Below are 22,654 nucleotides of genomic sequence, written 5' to 3'. Positions count from 1 at the left end.
CTAATGGATGTTTAAATATAGTTGGCCCGTAGGCACTACATCACTAAATGGATGTTTTATAGTACTGGCCCGTAGGCACTACACCACTAACGGATGTTTTAATAATATTGGCCCGTAGGCACTACATCACTAATGGATGTTTTAATAATACTGGCCCGTAGGCACTGCATCACTAATGGATGTCTTTATAATACTGGCCCGTAGGCACTGCATCACTAATGGATGTTTTAATAATATTGATCACCTTCATTGGTGATTTAACCCGCGATTTATAAATCATTTAGTTGGGTTTTGAAATCCTTAAAGGATTATTGTATATGAATGACGTGCGTGATTTTAACGAATCACATCTGCCATGATTGTTAACATGCGTACAGAGGTTAACAGGGAATCAGAATCTTTTCAATTAGGTCGTACCATCTTGGCTGGATCTTAAAAGACACCAAGCTAGGTTTCACCTTTTAAGATTCTTTATTTAGGCAGATCAATTAAAAGGAATGGTTTTGATTTATTTTATACATATTAAAACAAAACTCATAACATACATTCCAAAATCTCAAATACAATTACATATTGCCCTAAACGGGTCTTTCAAATGGTACATACCTCCATAGAGGTTTTCAAATAAGTGACAAGTCCACGCAGGGACTAATACAAGATAGGTGTCCATGCAAGGACTAAAGATAAGTCCATGTAGGGACTGAAATACGATAAGTTGTCCACACAGGGACTTATTTCAAAGTAGAAGTTACATTAGTACAACTATTAAGGGCTAGTGGTCACGTTTCTTCTTTTTGCCCTTTAGTAGGTTCGCCAAGCCTTTGAGAAATCCTCGGTGGCTTTTCTTCTCTTCTTCGAATTCTCTCTCCACACGATCTAGTCGATGGAGTATTTCTTCCTGTTCAGGAGGAGAGAATCGTGGTTGTGGCGCTTGATGCGGAACTGGAGGTCTGGGAGGTATTGGATACCCATGAGCTGAGTAGTCCGGTGGTCCCATGTTTCCATGTGCTCCGTCAGGGTAGCGCGCATTATATCTAGCCGACACCACATATGGGTCGCGCTCATAGCCGTAGTTGTATTGTGCTTGTGACGGTTCGAACGGGTTGTAAGCCGTCGGACCCGTATAAGCAGGTATGGGTTGGTCATACCCGAATGGTGGCGAATTTCGTGCAGCTGGTGCGGAGTTCGCCTCCTGTATAGGACTTGAAGGTCCTTCTTCTTGTAGTGGCGGATAGTGGCTACTACTAGAATGTCGAGGAGTGCTGAAGTGGATACCCCCTCCTCCTCGTGTAGACATACGAGCATTTGTCCTCCTACGCCTCGGCGGATCAGGTATTACTGGTTGCGCCGGCGGCGGAGGTGGTGGCGTAACTGCCTCAAAGCGTGAATCCTCAGAGGGATCCTGTGGATGTCTCGGTTGTTGAGATGTCTGTTGAGGTGGCGTGTAGTACCACTCATGTCGGTCAAACAACGCTTGGAAACTGTCTGGTCCCTGATAGGGCGTGCCATGGAAGGATGACCCATCAGAGACTTCTATCGGATGCGTGGGCGTACCACGAGCAGGTTCAGTTGGATCCTCATCTTCCTCCATGGGATCTTCAGAAAAATGGTCTTGTGGACCTAGTGGAACAAAACCTGAAGGTTCCTGTATGTAGTCAGCTGGATTAAACTGACCTATGTAGTAGGGAGTAGGGTCGTCGTAATTTCGGTGCGATACCGAACGTTGTAGAGGTATGAAGGAAGGTTGTGGGTTGTTGGGATCATTTTCTGAGTTTGGCCCAAAGGAGTGCCGGTAGGATGGCGTCGAGCTGTGCGAAGTGGAATGCCTCGCGGGTTCGTAGAGATCTCTTCGTCGTTGTGGCTCTTCGCTCCGTGTCATCGAAGGATGTCTTGTACCAGATGGTCCAGCTTCGTTATCGTGATGTGTCACGATTTCTCCTCTGCCTCTTCTTCCCCTTCCTCTTCCTCGGAATATAACAGGTGGCATTTTCCTGCTCCAAAACTTATTAAAAATCGAATCGAAAATAAAGACAAAAAGGAGTAATAATCCGAATTTGTCCTAAGTTCTTGTCTAGACTCAAGTATGTGCAATTGTGTTATTGAGATTAAACACAATAGGATAGTGTTTAATTCACTCAATGTTGGCTCTGATACCAACCTGTCACACCCCGATTTCCACGTGTCTCACCGGTGGGCCCGGTGGGGGATTACCGTGACGATGTTGGCAACAATATAGTCAAACCACACAATTATATAATGCACAACGGAAGCATAAGATAAATATATAAACTTCAACCTCTGGTGATAATATCAATGTATTACAGAAGTTGAATATCCACAGTGGATCGTAAATAAACATAAAGTTTTGTTCCATCAGATACTGCAATCAAGCTTGCGAGACTTATCACGACGCTAGGGAGCTAATACCAGCCAATTTACGTTTAGGTACCTGCACTTAATCTTTTGGGGAAAATACGTCAGTTTACACTGGTAAATACATTCAACTGACACATTTGAAAATGTTTATTAAAATTGATTTGAATGCACAAGGCACAAACTCTTTTATAACTTGGGAAAATTATAATAAAATCTTGTGAACGTTTTACATGTTCTTTTATGCGTTCAGTAGCCCGGGTCGTGCCGGGTTAAAGATTTATAGACACACCACGTTTGCGTAAAACCGTAGTATAAAAACCAACGGCTACGTCTTTTAATTTAATGTCGACACTTTATACCGGGTGTACGCCTACACCGGGATGTCGATGGTCGTGGCCATTTCGTAAAATGATGCCAAGGATATCCGGGACAACGGTCATTAAACCCCCCAAAGGCTTATAAGCAACAAAACTGTTTAAATGAGCCGATCATATTTAATCAATTAACCACCTAAGCGATGGAATTATATAATGCTCAATCAAGCGGTATTAATATACCGTAACCCAAGCCCATATAGGGGAAATAAGTTAAAGTATTTACCTTTGCAAGTATATTTCCTTATTTTGGATTAAATCACCGATAGCTTTTACTGGGGCTCCTAATCTGGAACGAAGGTTTTAATTAACCTCTTAGAATCCTAACGGGTCGTTATAATGGCCGTGGCCTAGACCGGTTGGTTCCGATATATATATATATATATATATGGTTTAATCGCGTGAAAGGCGAAAACCGAGAATGGAGTGTGATTCTGACCCAACAAGTTCAGAGACTTGTTTTATATGGGTTAATGGTTCACACTCTGGATTTTGGGGTTCAAATGATAATATTTGACCCGTATCGGCTAAATTATGAAAACTAGTTTCATAAGCCGAACCGTGCGCGCAATAGGCGAAACGGTTAACCATGAGAGTCGTACGCTTATTTCCTAAGTCAATATGCCTTAAATAGGTTGTGGTATCAGTAGGATACCTTCCGTGACGCCCGTAACGAGTTTAAGTTAATATTATGCCCCGTAGGGGCTTTTCGGTCATTTTAAAGACTTTAAAAGGGCTTTTCGAGTTCTACAGGAAATCTGAGTTTCCCGAACAGCTTATTAAGCTTAAAATACTTTATTTATTATTTAAAACCAGTAGCAACTGGAATCGGGTCAAAAGACCTTGTAGAACTCATGTTTTGGCCAAAAAGGGCATATTCGGTATTTACCGAACCGTAGCCATAACCGCAGGTTATGAGCAAGGTAAAAATCATTAAAAAATCTTTAAAATTCCCAAAATATTATTTTAATACAGTGGGTAAAAGTTTTGGTGACGAAATCTTGGTTTAGATAGGTGTTATGCTAATTGCGCCGTTTATTACAAAAGTTTATTTAAATTGCGCTAATTAGCATAACTCTCATTCTAGACCTCGGATTGACGTGAAACTTTAAGGACATGCTTATAATTTAATAAGCAAGGTTTTGGTCCGTTCACGTGTCCGAAATACTCGTTTTAATTTTGAAAGGCCGTTACGGTCAACTTTTAGGCGAATGACGGAATTGCGCAAAAGACTCGGATAACTCATGAACCGACCACAGAGGTTTATACCAACATGTGACCTGGTCCTAAGAGAGTCCTAAGGTATATTTATACCTCACTAAAATGGGTCAGAACTGAAGTCAAAGCAAAAGTCAAACTTTTGCGACTTTCGGCTCCGAACCGGTTCAATATAGCAAATGATCGATTCAAACGAGCGCAAACAAGTTTATTTACTTATTATCATGTTTTATGATTATCAAAACAGGTTCCATAACATATACATTACAGATTATGCATAAATCGCTAAAATAGCTTTCTGTTGACTTTTTAACCGCACGTTTGACTCGACATTTGACATAGTTAGAGTGGTGATCAGGGGGAACCTTTTTAGAGGTTTATTACCCACATAAATACCAACTCATAACCACTTTTGATTCGTCATATGACTGAACCATTACTGATTTATTGTAAAGTCAAACCGTAGTTACGACGGTTTGGTTCTTAGCCATTTACTAAGGAAATGTGAAACCACAAAGGGTTAGATCACTTACAGAAGTTGTGTTCTTGCTTATAGAGCAGAGAAAAGGACTTGAGAGCTCTTGAAATGATCAGAGATGTGTGTTTTTGATGTTGTGAATGTTATGTGCCTAAGGTGACTATTTATAGCCAATGTCAAGCAACTATGATCATTGCAAACACTCACAATAGTCCAGAGGTGATGGGTAGGTGTCCCTGAGAGCTATGGGTCAAGTGTAGGGTGCCCATGCCTCATTGATTGAGGTTTGATCGTTCAAAGGCTCCAAAAGGCAAGTAACTACAACAATTCTGCATCTGGGCGTCTAATGCGGCCCGCATGGAAGTTCCATGCGTTTACAATGCGGGCCGCCTGGGATTTAAAGATCAGACGCGTAAAAGGGGAGGCTCGCGGCCCGCCTCAACTTAACCCAATTTGCAATGCGGGTCGCGTGAGGTTAAGATTTCAGAAATTTTAAATCTTTTGTCATGATTGCGAAATCCTGGTAATTAATAACGAAATCTTTCGTAATGATTTACCTGACCTTTCGGTTTTGAAGGGGTAACTTTGCGGTTTGGCCCTCGGTTATTTACCGATAGGGGCCTCGTGTTATTTACCCGCATTATTAAGTCCCCGGTTTATTTATTAATTATTCAGAAAGTCTTAACTTCTGTTATTGACGCTTTTAACCCTTCTCATACGAATCTGAGTATAACTCTCTCGTTTTAAGACGGAACTTCACGGAATTTATACAGTATATTCTAGTGAGCGTATAATACTGTTACGAAGTCTTGGGAACGTTAAAGGGTCACTCAGAGGTATAATTAAACATGTTGACACAGTTAACCCCTGTAGTTCGTAATCTCTCACTTTCTTCCGCGTTTCGCTTCCGTACGATTTATGATTTATTCGTTTGAAGGTACAAGCATTTATTTAGGGTTACTATACAGTATATTACCCTTGTTGACATTTATAACCCTCGAATTTATATACTTTCAAGGTTTGACAAAATTAGTCCTTTATTTATTATAGATGCCACGTGTAAACAAATGACACGTGTTAACACATCATTGGACACAAAAATTCGAGGTGTTACAGAAAGGCGCGTACAAATTGCAAACACTAGAAGGCGAACCTATCGCACGCACATGGAATGCACAACAGCTTCGACGCTGTCATATGTAAGCCATGTTCTTACATTTCTCTATGTAACCTATCGGGCCGCAGGCCATTTGCAAATAAATAAATAAGCAATTTTGTACATTATTGTTTGTTACTACTATTACAAATGCGTGTTCCACTTTGCGGTATCCCAAAAACAGATTGGCAAAATCTTCATTCGCGATACCCATACAAAGTGGTACCCACACACAAATATTGTAATAGGCCAGCAGAAGGCAAAAAGACTTGCATATTTATCCGGCCGGATAAACAAGTTTTTGATAATACTTAACACAATTCCTGAGCCCAAAAAGGCAAACAATGGAATTGACGCGTACCCATACGACAAAGGTATGGAGTACACTCGACCCCATTCACAAATGGGTAGAGTCCCGGATATATAAGCTTTTACAAAGCTTACACAATTCTAAAACCCTAACGCGGTAAATACCAGAATTGACGCGTACTCATACAACAAAAGTATGGAGTATACTTGACCCCGTTCATAAATGGGTAAAGTTACGCATACATACGTTCAGACATGCAAGAATTAAAAACACTTGTACAAACTGAACAAAGAAACTTTGTATTCAAAAAATTCAAGCACCCACATGATGCTTAATGAATTTACATAAAGTTCCTATTCTATACAAGAGGAACACAAAAAGGAGGCACACTAGCCAACCTAAACCCTATTTTGTACCGCTGGTTCCCGCATTTCCTCCGGCACCACCAGCGGGTTCTTCCTCTTACGCATCCAGATAAAGCATCCGCAAGCGATCAACATAGTCCGCAGCCTCCAAACAATCGTCCAGTTCCCCTACACAGGCAAGGGACGTATTATAAAAGGAGACTTCGGCCGCCTTAAGAAGCGATTCGGTGTCCACACCATGGAACCCGGATCGCTTATCAGTATAACCGCCCGCGGATAATACATTGATATGCCCAATGCAGCGGTTATAACCAGCTTTAAAACCAGCATCGCGCGCACGTTCCTTAACCAGGTCCAAACCAGATGCGGTCTCAGGGGCATTCATGATAGCCTCAACAATCTGCAATAAAAGGATCATAAGTCTTGGATACTAATCCAAGCAAATGTAAAGGCAACGGATACTTACACGCGCGATACCGTGAGTCCGCAACCACTCACGGTCAGCCTCCAACTGGTCAACAGAGGACACTAAGGCATCCTTGGCCTCAACAGCGGCATCAGCCCGCTCCTCCGCAACCGACACGCGGGCAGTAAGGTCTGTAACCGCGACCTCCCGGGCCTGAACCTCAGCCTGTCAAAAAACAGCAAACACTTCACTCGATAAGCATTTTCGAAACAATGGAGGAAATATACAACAAAGGTAACGAAACATACCTGAAGGCTGGCAACAACCTTACCCAAACGAATGCGCTCCGCATTCGCCTCTTCAAGAGCCTTAGAAGAACGGCTCTCCTTCTCTGCGGCCTCTTCAACGGCCTTTGCAGCACGCGCCCCGGCTTCCTTGGCCTCCTCAAGCGCCTTCAGGGCCTCGGCCTTCGCCTGCTGCGCTTTCACAGCAATGGCCTCCGCTGCAGCTTTTTCTTTACCCAAGGCAACGTTCGCTGCCTTGGCGTTTGTTAACTCCTGCCGAGCATAAAACAGAGTGTCATTCTGCTTAGCCCAGGATTCGTTCCACTTCTTACGCTCATTGGACAACTTTTCATTCCAAGTCTTGCGTTCATCAGCAAGGAGTTTGGTAAGAGTACGAACCTGTTTAAGCTGAGCAGCGGCAGCCCACTCCGCGGTCTGTTTCTGCTTCTCAAAAGCAGCTCTATCCTTCTCAAGCTGCTCCGCACCCGCACGGGCAGCCTTGACCAACTTCTCCGCTTCAGCCCGCATGCGAGCAGCCTCTTCCTCGCGGCGGCCCAACACCTTGTAATCTTCCAAAATGGCATTCGCCACAATGGAAGATCCTATCAACATTGTTGAGAGCTGGTTTATGCGCAGCTCCCGGGGTGCAGCACGGGCACGTTCCACTTCAAAAGGGGTGCCCAGACCACCCAAAATCTCTTTGCATGCAGAAGGGTCATTAGAAATATCATCCCCCTGCATAACAGTCCAGGGGGGTCGGTGATACACAGTACTGCGACCCTGCGTGTAAGTGCGGTAGTAATACTCCAATTCAGACTCCCCAGGCTGAATTGGAGGCCCATCATAACCCGCACCACCAGCAGACGAGCCGGTACCCTTCTCACCAGCAGGAGACTTCTGCGGCTCAGCATCCTGCTGCCGCACCTCAGCATCAGACTTCTGCTTACCAGTATCTGAAAACCTCAAGTCCAATCCATCACCCTCATTAGGAGAGATCAGATTGTCTGAGGAATCCACAGTGTCGAATATCTGGTCAGCAGTCGTTTCCACCGTTTTCTCCAAGGGGGGATCGCGAACCGGCCCAACAAAAGGGGCCGTAGGCTCCTTGGGCACGACAGTCTCCTTCGATACCCCCGCACCCGCAGCAGCGGTATGCAGAGGAGACGAAGGGAAGTCAAAGAAAGAATACCCTGCATCTCGGGATTCTGCAACACAAAGAGCATCAATGATTATTCCCACCTATTGTACATACAAAACAATGAAAAGGGATATACTTATCAGCAGCAACTGCAGGTTTCTTTTGCGCCGGAGCAACTCTCTTAGTCTGCAGTCTCCGACGCTTCGATTCACCACCACCAGCAGCCTTCTGCTCTGGTCCTCTTTTCTCACCAACAACGGGGGGAACCACAGCAGTTCCACCCGCAGCCGCACCACTACCTATAACACCCAAACCCTCAAGGGTGTCAGATACTACCACGTAATCGGTATATCCGCGATAACAAGATCGATAGGTACCTGCGGCTTCAGAAACTGAAGAAGGGGCAACTGAGCCTTCAGAACTCCCCTTGCCACGACCCCGCACGGTTTTCTTCACCGGTTTCTTCTCCGCATTCTTTTTGGGAATGCGCTTCTCAAACTTCCCCAAATCCGTAAGGATACCTGGATTGACACAATCAACAAAACCAGTCAAAACAATAAACTGAAAAAACTAATGCCACGTACGACATACCTCTTGCGTCTCCCAGCACCGGGGCATCCAGCACCGCACGCGACGGTACGCGGAAGTTGCTAAGAATTTCAAGGTTGAAGCCTTTCTTCAGCTCAACCGCAATAAGTTCAACCCGGCCCTCGAAATCGGGCTCAAACATTCTCCACAAGCCAACCGCATCCGCTGATACATGCATGCAGGTTACTACAAGGCTTAGGAAGTAAGGAAAATAACAAAGTGTAAAGAGCTTACCACCACTCTTTTCCCGCAAAACGGGCCTTGCCTTCCTATCTGGTCTCGTGAGCATCATCCGCAATACCCACAGTTGATTGTTATCCAACTTCTTGAGTTCAATAGGCCGCAGCCTAGAGAACCAGTCCACGGTCTTTGCGGTAGCAACAGGAATATCTTCATCGGAAACTCCAACGTTGACATTCCTGAAAGACATGCTGGCGTAGACCGCACAGGCTTTCACATAGAAGAACCTCTTCTTCAAGCCTGTCACACCCTTAGGAGGCGTCATCAACTTCAAGCTCCCATGCCGTTGAGTAAACGAGAAAAAACCGGTGTTCACCGTCAACTGGTAGAACCGTCGGAAATTTTCCACTGTAATGGGCAAGCCATGGGCACGGAATGTATATTCAAAGTTCCTAATTCGGAACATTCCAAAGGGACTAAGTTGGGAGATATGGATATGATAATACTCCAATACCTCCGCAACAAACACCGTCACCGGCAACCTAAGGTTGCCGTCGTTGAAAAAATCAGCCCACAAGGTTATATAACCGGCCGGAGCATCGGCACCGGTGTCCCCCTCTTGTGGGTAGGTGGCATCCCAATCGTCGGCCATCTGCACAGTGGCCATCAGGAGTTTAAAACCACCCTTTGACCACTTCAACACCGGTAACCCACCACCGGGAACGTCAACGTCATCATCTTCGTTTTCATCAGCCGCTACTACCGGCTGTTCAGGGTTTTCACCCTCCACATTATGTGGACTTGATGGTTCAGCCATCAGATATAACAGAGAAACAGACGACAGTGAGTGGAAAAACTAAAAACCTCACCGAAACTTCAAGAAATATTGTCAGAGAAGACAAAGAAAAGATTTTCTCTCACCGGCAAATTTTTGAAATTTCGAACAAGTGAGGGGAAACCATGAACGGTTTCCCCTTATATACCCATCGCAATTAATGCGGAGGGAGAAAACAAATCATCACGTTCAAAAAGAGCGAATCGTATGACACCACATGTCAAGCGCCGTTTTCGCTGACGGTTATCACGCGCGCGTGGCCGCTCACGCGCCTGACAAAAGAGACGTTTACACTCTTTGCTACAGTGCATTTAATGCCTCGGTGTCACACCCCGATTTCCACGTGTCACCGGTGGGCCCGGTGTGGGGTACAGTGACGTAGTTGGCATCGTCATAGACAATCAACACAATATAATAATGCACAGCGGAAGCAGAATAGATACATTTCAACTTTTAAATAAAATGACATAATAAATATCATAAGTAGTTGAAACGGATCCACAGGCGGATCAAATAAAAATAAGAATAAATAGTTCAACAGATATTTGTTGTCCGAGCTTGCGAGACTATAGTGGACGCTCTTAGGAAACAGCCAGCCTATTTTCGTATAGTACCTGCACTTAACCTTTTGGGGAAAATACGTCAGTTTACACTGGTAAATACAAATCAACCGACTCATTTTGAAAATGATTGAAAATTGATTTAAATGCACAAGGCATAAATATTTTTATTAACTTGGGATAATTATGCAATATAAACTTGTGAACGATTTACATGCACTCGTATCTTTGGTGGCCCGGGATCTGCTGTCCGGGCTAAGAATTAAATGACACACCACATTAAAGAGTTATACACGCCGAGTGTACGCCTACACCCCGTGCTCTGGTCGTGGCCATCTCGTAAGATAATGCCAAGGATATCCGGGACACGGTCAATAACCCCCCAAAGCCTAAAGTAAGACAAGACTGTTTAAACGAAGTCGCACAAGCTATTCAAGACTGTACACCCATAAGGCGCAGGACTTGTGCGCCCGATCAAGCGGTATTTTAAATACCGTACCCCAAGCCCGTATAGGGAAAATAAGTCAAAATGTATTTACCTGAGCAAGTATGTAACACAAACGGTAGGTGTGGTAGCTTTTACTGGGCCTCCTAATCTGGAACAAAGGTTTATAATAACCTATTAGATTTCTAACGGGTCTTTTATTTAAGCTTAAGCTTTGACCGGTTAGTTTTAAGGATGATACGGTTTACGCGCGATTAAGCGAAAGACCGGATAGATTGTGATTTAGACCCGACAAGTTTGAATACTTGTATAATATGGGTATACTAAATACATTCTGGATTTTGAGATAAAAATGATAACGTTTGACCCGTTTCGGTCAATTTACGCAAACTAGTTACGTAAACCGAACCGAACGCAAAAAGGGCGTTACGGGTAGCCAAAAGAGTAAAATGCAAGTTCCCTGAGATAATATGCTTTAAATGTGATATAACATCAGTAAGTTATGTTCTATATTGCCCGGAATAATTTTAAACTCAATTTATGCCTTATAAGGGCATTTTGGTCATTTAAAAGATCATAAAAGAGTAAAATTAGAAATCTGAATTTCGGGTCGGGTTCATACAGTAAATATACTTAGTTCAACATGTTATAACAGTAGGGAATGACCCATATATCAAATTTATCATTTAAAACCAAACTATGCACCGTAGGGGTATTTTAGTAATTTCACAAGGGCTAAAAATGCCAAAACTGGAAATCTGAGTTCAACATATTATACTTACTGTTATTACATGAAAATATGCTAAACACATCAGTAGGTATAAGTCTTATATGTTTAAAACGAGTATAACGCTTACTATGCGCTTAAAACGCTAAAAATGCGATTTAGAGCCGTTTCCGGGTTTATATATGAAAGCTGAGATTTTTATATTTCCAGAAGGCTCAAAATAATTTATTTAACATATAAAATCAGTAGGAAAAGGTTTCGGGTCAAAAGGATGTATAAAACTCGTTTTATGGCTTAAACGGTCAAAACCGACATAAACCGAAATAACTAAGCGATCTAAGATCCGTTCAGCCAAAAATTAATTAAAAATCATCTAAAATCCCAAAATATTATATATCATCAGTAGGTAAAAAGTTTTGTATCAAAACATGGCCAGAAATAGGTTATACGCGAAAAGGGCCGTTTATGTAACTTTAGAATATAGTTTTACGCTAATGACCATAACTCAAAATCTGGACCACCAACTGAACCGAAATTTTTGGTGCAAGTTTATATATTAGAAATAAAGATTTATACTCTTTCACTTTTCCAAAAATCACGTTTTATATCAAAAAGGGCAAAATAGTCAATTTTATCCATAAATCGGAAACATGCATTCGAATCGGCTAATCATAGACTTAATCAACAAAAATTCCAGAAAGTTTTACCAAAATAAAAATGGTAAAAAATACTCTCCAATACAGATCTCAAACATGCATGTACGAATCCGAATCGATAGTCTACGAAATAGTCGTTTTATAGGACTTTCAGTTCCGATTCGTATCTATACTAAAGATTGTCGAGTTGATCATAGTAAAACACATTCTTATATTCATTATAAAGCTATCTATGATGATTAAACAGATTGCATGTCATTTATATTACCATTTAAGCTATTTTTCTCAAAAATCACTTCTGTTGACTTTTTAGAAACACGTTTGACTCGACAATTAGCATGCATATAGTGGGATTCAGATAATACCCTTTAGAGGGTTTGTTTCCCACATAAATACCAATATATATCAGGTTTCAATTCGAGAAATGACTGAGTAATTCTCGTTTAATCAGAAAGTCAAAGTTTATGAACAAACAGTTTGACTTTTAGCAATAATCAAAGCAAGAACGGATTAGAGATCGAATTAGAAGCTTACAAAGGTCCTATAGATGCTTAGTGAACACTAGGATGCTGCCTTGACGTTCAGATTAGCTCCAGAAATCTGTCTTGAAGGTTCTTGCAAATGAGAGCTTCTTGTTACAATTGCAAATGCCCAAGAAATGGTCTTGTGAATTGATTTAAAGCTGGAATTCAGAGGTTACTGTGTCCTAGGCATGCATGGCATCTCATTGGAGCTTTTGGAAGCGAGATACAGCTGGTTAGCACTTAAATTCGGAGCCAAATAGCCCAAATTCGCGAATTCTGTCGCTGGCTGCCCCACGCGGCCCGCTTGGGTCAGACCAGACGGGTCGCCTGACCCCTGATCAGCCAAACTTGTTTCCATTTTGACAGCTTTAGTCCCTGAACTTGTATGCGATGTTTCGGCTGCTTATTTCGACTCGTAAACCCCCAAACTTGGTTTTTAAGAACCTTAGGACATTTACCAACATGGTAATGTCCTCGGATAACTTTGCGCTCAACCGAAAAGCCATGAAATTCGACGTTGACGCTTTTAGTCCTTTAAGTACGGTTTTGGCCATAACTTTCTCATACGTTGACGAAACTTCACGAAATTTTAACCACATATTCTAGTGAGTATATTTTAGCTTCTCAAAGCTTCGGGTCTGCCAAAAGTTCACTCAGAGGTATAAATTCAACATGTTGACACTTTTGGCCCCTATAGTTTGTAATTCCTCACTTTTGTGCAATTTCCGCGTCGTATGATCCATGAACCATCCGTTTAGGGTTATAAACATTATGTAGGGTTATCATAGAGTCTATTTATCCATTGTTGACACTTTGGACCCTTATGTTCCATAGTTTTCACTGTTTGTCACTTTTAGTCCCTCTAAAGTATACTTTCACATACCGGAACCTTATGACACGTGTCAAGACATTATTGGACGAAATTTTTCGAGGTGTTACATCCTCACCCCCTTAAAAGAAATCTCGACCTCGAGATTTACTGAAACAAATGGGGATATTTCTCTTGCATCGTGGATTCCACTTCCCACGTGTATTCGGGACCTCTACGGGCATCCCATTTGACCTTAACAATAGGCACGTGCTTCCTTCGAAGCTTCTTTACCTGTCGATCCTCAATCGACAAAGGTTTTTCTACGAACTTCAAACTTTCGTATATGTGTATATCTGTATGCGGTATAACCAGTGATTCGTCAGCGAAACACTTCTTCAAATTACAGATGTGAAACACATTATGAATGGCGCTAAGCTCTTCAGGCAAGTTTAACTTATAAGCGACTGACCCGACACGTTCGATAATCTCGAAAGGTCCTATATATCTCGGGCTTAGCTTGCCTTTCTTTCCAAATCGCATCACACCCTTCCAGGGTGATACTTTAAGCAATACTTTTTCACCTACATCAAAGTGAAAATCCTTGCTCTTAGGATCCGCATAACTTTTCTGCCTATCCCTGGCAGCTTTCAGACGATCGCGAATCTGAACGATCTTGTCTGTCGTCTCAAAGACGATATCTGGTCCTGACAGTTGGACTTCTCCAACTTCGGCCCAACAAATGGGCGATCTACACTTTCTACCGTATAGGGCCTCAAAAGGCGCAGCCTTTATGCTGGAATGGTAGCTATTGTTGTAGGAGAATTCAATCAGTGGTAGGTTCTTATCCCAACTACCACCCAAGTCGATCGCACATGCACGAAGCATGTCTTCCAAAGTTTGAATAGTACGCTCACTCTGACTATCAGTCTGAGGATGGTAAGCCGTACTAAAATTCAAACGAGTGCCCAACGATTGTTGGAAACTCTTCCAAAAATGCGACGTATATCTAGTATCTCTATCGGAGATAATAGATATAGGTATACCATGTAACGCTACAATCTTATCGACGTATAATTGAGCTAACATATCGGAGCTATACGTCTCCTTGATGGGTAGAAAATGGGCTGACTTAGTCAGTCTGTCTACTATGACCCATATGGTATCATTTCCCTTTTTCGTCTTCGGCAACTTGGTGATAAAATCCATTGTCACCATTTCCCATTTCCATTTGGGAATTTCAGGTTGTTGAAGCAAACCTGACGGCTTCTGATGCTCAGCTTTGACTTGCGCATAAGTCAAACACTTTGCTACATGTTCAGCTACTGACTTTTTCAAACCAATCCACCAGTAGTTTGCTTTCAAATCCTGGTACATCTTATCAGCTCCAGGATGAACGGAATATTTAGAGCGGTGGGCTTCCTGGAGGATAACATCCCGAAGTCCTCCATAGACTGGAACCCATATTCGTCCGTTTAGTCGTAGCATTCCATCTTTGTCGTAGGATAACTGCTCCTCAGTTACTCCTAACTTTTCTGCAGGATAGTTAGCTTCCAGCACAGCTTCCTTCTGTGCAGCTAACACCCTATCATTCAAATTATTTCTTATTTCAATGCGCTTGGCATTGATTCTGATTGATTTCACCCTTTCCTTTCTGCTTAAGGCGTCGGCAACCACATTTGCCTTGCCTGGAGGGTATCTTATCTCGCAGTCATAATCATTGAGAGTTTCCATCCATCGCCTTTGACGCATGTTCAATTCCTTCTGATTGAACAAGTGCTGAAGACTCTTGTGATCCGAATAAATAATACACTTGGTTCCATACAAGTAATGTCTCCATAGCTTCAAAGCAAATACAACCGCACCCAATTCCAAATCGTGGGTGGTGTAGTTCTTCTCATGCACCTTGAGCTGTCGAGAAGCGTAGGCAATGACTTTTCCTTTCTGCATGAGTACGCAACCCATGCCAGTATGTGATGCGTCACAATACACCACAAATTCTTCTATTCCATCAGGTAATGTCAACACTGGGGCATTGCTTAACTTCTTCTTCAAAATATCGAAGGATTCCTGCTGCTTAGGGCCCCAATCAAACTTAATCTTCTTACAAGTCAGCGATGTTAGGGGCGCAGCAATCCTAGAAAAGTTCTCGATAAATCGCCTATAATATCCTGCCAATCCGAGGAAACTGCGAATCTCGGTAGGAGTCTTCGGCTCCTGCCAGTTCATGACTGCTTCTACTTTAGCGGGATCTACTTGGATACCATGCTCGCTTACTACATGTCCAAGGAATTGGACTTCTCGAAGCCAAAATTCACACTTCGAAAATTTGGCATAAAGCTTCTCTTGATACAGAAGTTTGAGAATACAACGAAGGTGTTTCTCGTGGTCAGCTTGGCTCTTCGAGTAGATAAGGATGTCGTCAATAAAGACGATGACGAACTTATCTAAATAAGGCTTGCAGACGCGATTCATGAGATCCATGAATGCGGCTGGTGCGTTAGTGAGTCCGAAAGGCATCACTAGGAACTCGTAATGTCCATAACGAGTCCTAAACGCGGTCTTGTGTACGTCTTCCTCCTTGACCTTTAACTGATGATAACCTGACCTCAGGTCAATCTTGGAGAAATAACTTGCTCCTTGCAACTGATCGAACAGATCAAAGATCCTGGGTAACGGATACCTATTCTTGATAGTGACCTTGTTAAGCTCACGGTAATCGATGCACAGACGCATCGAACCATCCTTCTTTTTAACGAACAAGATTGGCGCTCCCCAAGGAGATGAGCTAGGTCTAATAAAACCTTTAGCTAAAAGCTCATCCAACTGCGTCCTCAACTCCTTCATCTCCGTTGGTGCCAATCTGTATGGTGCTCTTGCTACTGGCGCTGCACCTGGGATGATGTCTATCCGAAACTCTACTTGCCTATCCGGTGGCAAACCGGGTAGTTCTTCAGGGAAAACCTCAGGATATTCCGAAATAACAGGAATATCTTCAATCTTCGGCTTCGGCTCGTCAATGGTAACTTGTGCCATATAAATGACACATCCTTTCTGCATGCATCTCGATGCCTTGAGCATGGACACTTGCTCCGGCAATCCATGCTGGGTGTCTCCTTGAATAGTAAGTGACTCACCAGACGGAGTCTTAACTATCACTTGCTTTCTATTGCACACAATCTGGGCTTGGTTACTCGACAACCAATCCATGCCTATCACTATATCAAATCCAGCTAGCTTAAAGGGAAGCAAGGATAACGGGAAAGAATGATTCCTAATGGATATAACACATCCATCTAGAACAGTCGAGGCGGTTTCTATAGTTCCATCGGCTAATTCCACCTCATATTTCACACTTAAGGTTTTAACAGGAAGGTTCAACAATTTACAAAACTTATCATCTACAAACGACTTATCAGCTCCTGAATCAAACAAGACTCTAGCAAAAACATCATTTACAAGAAACGTACCCGTAATGACGTTGTCGTCAAGAACTGCCTCCTTGGCGTCCATTCGGAAGACTCTCGCATTAGTCTTCTTTCCTTCATCTGCCTTCCTCGCATTCTTTGGGCAATTGGGCCGAATGTGCCCTTTCTCGTTGCAACCAAAACAGGTTGCATCCTTCATTTTCTTGCAATCCACAGCTTTATGATCTGTGGACTTGCAGATCCCACAACGTTTCTCGAAAGACTGGGACTTAGACTCCTGCCTGCATCTCCCAAAGTGATGCCTCCTACAAACCTTGCATTTGGGTTTCTCACCCGACTGATCCCCTTTCTTGAACCCCGACCCTTTCCTATGGTCGTTGTTTCCCTTGTGTCGTTTCTCAGATCTTCGTGAGGTGTCATCCTCACGTTTCCTTTTGTTTTCCTCTGAGCTCTTCATAGCTCTAAGTCTGATGACATCTTGAGTGAGGGAGAGGGATAGATCGGCTACTGATCTAAATGTAGTAGGCCTTGAAGCCTTGACGCTTGCCTTTATCTCCGGTGCCAGACCCCCAATAAATCGAGCAATCCTACGCGGCTCCGGGGTCACCAGATAAGGCACTAACCGGGATAAGGTGTTGAACGTAGTAAGATACGCTTGACAATCGAGATTCTTCATAACTAGAGACACAAAATCCGATTCAATTCTCTCGACCTCATGCTGCGGACATAAATTCTCCTTGATCAGTGCTACAAACTGATCCCATGTCATGCTATACAGAGCGGTCTTTCCAGTAGCTTGTAGAAGCGACTTCCACAATGCTAACGCGTCTCCCTTGAACGACTGGGACGCGTACTTCACAACATCCCTATCAGCACACCCGCTGATATCAACCACAGTATCCATCTCATCAATCCACGTCATACAATCGACGGCTCCCTTTTCCCCAGTGAAATCTCTGGGCTTGCAAGATACGAAATACTTGTACGTACAGGACTTGCTGTACGTATCATGCTTCAGCTTAATCTCTTGCTTTGGGACGCTGCTGTGGTTGGAGGAGTGATTATCATCCTCAGCTTTCTTCGGCTCACTCTTTTTAGAAGGTGGCTTACTATGAGCCTCAGAATGAGTCTTGGGCTTTGCGTGCGTTTCTGTTCGGGTCCTACTCCGAGTACCACTAGGTTCCCTGAATTGCCTATCCATAGCTTTGGCAACAGCGTTATCTATTAGTGCTTGCAACTCTGCACCGGTGACGTGAATCTTTGCATTATCTGAGTGTTCCCCAGAATGACTGTTGGTCTCCTCCGATTTGGCCATTGTAGCTTTAAGCTACAATAAAGGACAAGATCTAATTTAGAACCTAACAGTATTATCGTTCTAGACGATTTATTAACCATGGTATCAAGAACCTTAACAGTTAATTTGATAAATTTCATTCAGGCTCTTAATAGCAATCAAGGAATGAAAATATATATATTGGCACCATAGGCCTAGTCACATGGACAATTACTAAATTATAAATTTAGATTTTTATAGGATTATAAATTGTATAATTAAACAAATAATCCTTTACTAGACAGAGAGTCATAAACCACAACTGTCACTATATGACATAGTCATAACCCGTAGGTATCAAGTCATTAATAGACTTGTATACAGATATAATCTGTAGATAATTTATTAAAAAGGGTGGCTTGTGTGATTTTACAGATCACGCTTAGCCAGGAATGTTAACATGTTTTCAGATGTTAACAGGGAGTTGAATCCTTTCAACCAGGTTTTACCATCATGGCCAGGCCTGTTAATAAGGCATTCAAGCTAGGTTATACCTTACTAAGATTCTTATAAATGGCAAATCAAATAAAAATTGATATTTTCCATTATTTAAATATTAAATTCATGCACATAAATAAAATGAGAAATTCAAATTAACCATTTCAAATTTCAAATAAAGTACTAGTACATCTTTGCCCTAAACGGGACTTTAATTCAAATAACATGAATAACATGCCCGCGCAGGGGCTAAACAACTAACAACACAACAAATAAAATAAAACAAACCCACGCAGGGGTTAACAGAACAACATACCCTCGCAGGGGTAGAATAAGGGAAATATACCCACGCAGGGGTAGAGTACAGGAATAGATGTCCACGCAGGGACATGAGTAAATGAGATAACAATCAAAGGATTCAATGATCCTTCTTACTCTTACCCTTGAGTAAGTCAAACACCTTCTTGAACATGCCACTGTTGCGTCGGCGATCAGCTCGCATCTCGTGTTGCAACTCACGTCGCATACTGTTAATCCCATGCAGGATTTCCTGAACCTGCGGCGGAGACATCATAGGCGCCGGTGGCGGTGGCTGGTACTGCTGTGGCTGCGGTGGCTGTGGCTGCTGATAACCCGGAGGGTAACCAAAAGTAGACTGCCCAGCAGTCCAAGTGTCTCCAAATGGACCACTAGGTGGGAGCGAGCTGTAGTTCACAGCTTGCCAATAAGGGTCTCCTGTGTAATCATAACCCTGAGGGAAAACCTGCTCAAACGGGTTAAACTGGGCTGCACTAGCGTAAGCCGGAATCGGCTCTCCGTAGTTCTGCGGCGGCAGAGGAGGGATCGGTACTGAAGTGACCTCCGATACGGGATGCGGAGACTCTCCCGTCTCGGACTCCTCGTGAAGAGGCTTGTAGCGGCTGCTACCAACATGTGGAGGGGTGCCTATGCGAATTCCTCCGCGCGTAGACATGCGCGCGTTCCTCCTTGGCCTCTGAGGCGGAGGAGGTAAGACTGGTGGCGGCGGTGGCGACGGAGTGATCACGTCGCGCCATAGGGCCTCAGATAGGTCCTGCTGCAAGGGCGGCTGCTGAAGCTGCTGCTGCTGAGAGTGGTGCTGCGAGTGCACCGGCGAACCATGGCGAGACTGGAGCATCGGAGAGTTGTGGCGGCTGGGGGTGTAATACCAATCGTGTTGCCGAAACCTCTCCTGAAAGCTATCAACACCATTGTAGGGTGATCCCCTAAATGGTAACCCATCCGATATCTCGATGGGATGGTTGGGCGTACCTGACGGCGGCAGTGAAGGGTCCGTGTCTTCATCAACTTCCATCTCGTGATCACCAGGAAAGTGGTCCTCCGGTCCTAGTGGGTTATGACCCACCGGCTCGTCCAAATAAGCATCAGGGTTATACACACCCTGGTAAACTGGTGCTGGGTATTGGTGAGGCGACTGCTGAAGAGGTATATAGGATCCATGAGAACCATGGGGCCCATTCTCCGAGTGGGGCCCAAATGATTGGGGTAGTGATGGCGAAGTGCTCATAGACACCGAGTGTCTAGCCGGCTCGGCGAATGATCCCCAAAGATCATTGGCTGCAGTGTTGTGCATGGCTGACGGGGCTCGCCTGTGTGAGGGTCCTGCCTCATGATCGTGAGATGTAGCGAATCCTCCTCGTCCTCGCATACGTGGCGGCATGATGGTCCTGTCAAAAATTAAACAAGTTGCACAACAAATATATAAGACAAAGCAAATAATAAAAATAAAATAAAATAAACGAAATGTTGAACATTTCCTAAGTTCTTTGTCTAGACTCGAAAATCGAGGAATGTGCAATTGTGTAACCGAGATTAAACACAAAAGACTAGTGTTTAATTCACTCAGCGTTGGCTCTGATACCAACCTGTCACACCCCGATTTCCACGTGTCACCGGTGGGCCCGGTGTGGGGTACAGTGACGTAGTTGGCATCGTCATAGACAATCAACACAATATAATAATGCACAGCGGAAGCAGAATAGATACATTTCAACTTTTAAATAAAATGACATAATAAATATCATAAGTAGTTGAAACGGATCCACAGGCGGATCAAATAAAAATAAGAATAAATAGTTCAACAGATATTTGTCGTCCGAGCTTGCGAGACTATAGTGGACGCTCTTAGGAAACAGCCAGCCTATTTTCGTATAGTACATGCACTTAACCTTTTGGGGAAAATACGTCAGTTTACACTGGTAAATACAAATCAACCGACTCATTTTGAAAATGATTGAAAATTGATTTAAATGCACAAGGCATAAATATTTTTATTAACTTGGGATAATTATGCAATATAAACTTGTGAACGATTTACATGCACTCGTATCTTTGGTGGCCCGGGATCTGCTGTCCGGGCTAAGAATTAAATGACACACCACATTAAAGAGTTATACACGCCGAGTGTACGCCTACACCCCGTGCTCTGGTCGTGGCCATCTCGTAAGATAATGCCAAGGATATCCGGGACACGATCAATAACCCCCCAAAGCCTAAAGTAAGACAAGACTGTTTAAACGAAGTCGCACAAGCTATTCAAGACTGTACACCCATAAGGCGCAGGACTTGTGCGCCCGATCAAGCGGTATTTTAAATACCGTACCCCAAGCCCGTATAGGGAAAATAAGTCAAAATGTATTTACCTGAGCAAGTATGTAACACAAACGGTAAGTGTGGTAGCTTTTACTGGGCCTCCTAATCTGGAACAAAGGTTTATAATAACCTATTAGATTTCTAACGGGTCTTTTATTTAAGCTTAAGCTTTGACCGGTTAGTTTTAAGGATGATACGGTTTACGCGCGATTAAGCGAAAGACCGGATAGATTGTGATTTAGACCCGACAAGTTTGAATACTTGTATAATATGGGTATACTAAATACATTCTGGATTTTGAGATAAAAATGATAACGTTTGACCCGTTTCGGTCAATTTACGCAAACTAGTTACGTAAACCGAACCGAATGCAAAAAGGGCGTTACGGGTAGCCAAAAGAGTCAAATGCAAGTTCCCTGAGATAATATGCTTTAAATGTGATATAACATCAGTAAGTTATGTTCTATATTGCCCGGAATAATTTTAAACTCAATTTATGCCTTATAAGGGCATTTTGGTCATTTAAAAGATCATAAAAGAGTAAAATTAGAAATCTGAATTTCGGGTCTGGTTCATACAGTAAATATACTTAGTTCAACATGTTATAACAGTAGGGAATGACCCATATATCAAATTCATCATTTAAAACCAAACTATGCACCGTAGGGGTATTTTAGTAATTTCACAAGGGCTAAAAATGCCAAAACTGGAAATCTGAGTTCAACATATTATACTTACTGTTATTACATGAAAATATGCTAAACACATCAGTAGGTATAAGTCTTATATGTTTAAAACGAGTATAACGCTTACTATGCGCTTAAAACGCTAAAAATGCGATTTAGAGCCGTTTCCGGGTTTATATATGAAAGCTGAGATTTTTATATTTCCAGAAGGCTCAAAATAATTTATTTAACATATAAAATCAGTAGGAAAAGGTTTCGGGTCAAAAGGATGTATAAAACTCGTTTTATGGCTTAAACGGTCAAAACCGACATAAACCGAAATAACTAAGCGATCTAAGATCCGTTCAGCCAAAAATTAATTAAAAATCATCTAAAATCCCAAAATATTATATATCATCAGTAGGTAAAAAGTTTTGTATCAAAACGTGGCCAGAAATAGGTTATACGCGAAAAGGGCCGTTTATGTAACTTTAGAATATAGTTTTACGCTAATGACCATAACTCAAAATCTGGACCACCAACGGATCCGAAATTTTTGGTGCAAGTTTATATATTAGAAATAAAGATTTCTACTCTTTCACTTTTCCAAAAATCACGTTTTATATCAAAAAGGGCAAAATAGTCAACTTTATGCATAAATCGGAAACATGCATTCGAATCGGCTAATCATAGACTTAATCAACAAAAATTCCAGAAAGTTTTACCAAAAT

Source organism: Helianthus annuus, chromosome 12 (assembly GCF_002127325.2).
Source record: "Helianthus annuus cultivar XRQ/B chromosome 12, HanXRQr2.0-SUNRISE, whole genome shotgun sequence".
NCBI lineage: Eukaryota > Viridiplantae > Streptophyta > Magnoliopsida > Asterales > Asteraceae > Helianthus > Helianthus annuus.
This window is presented reverse-complemented; position numbering follows the sequence as displayed.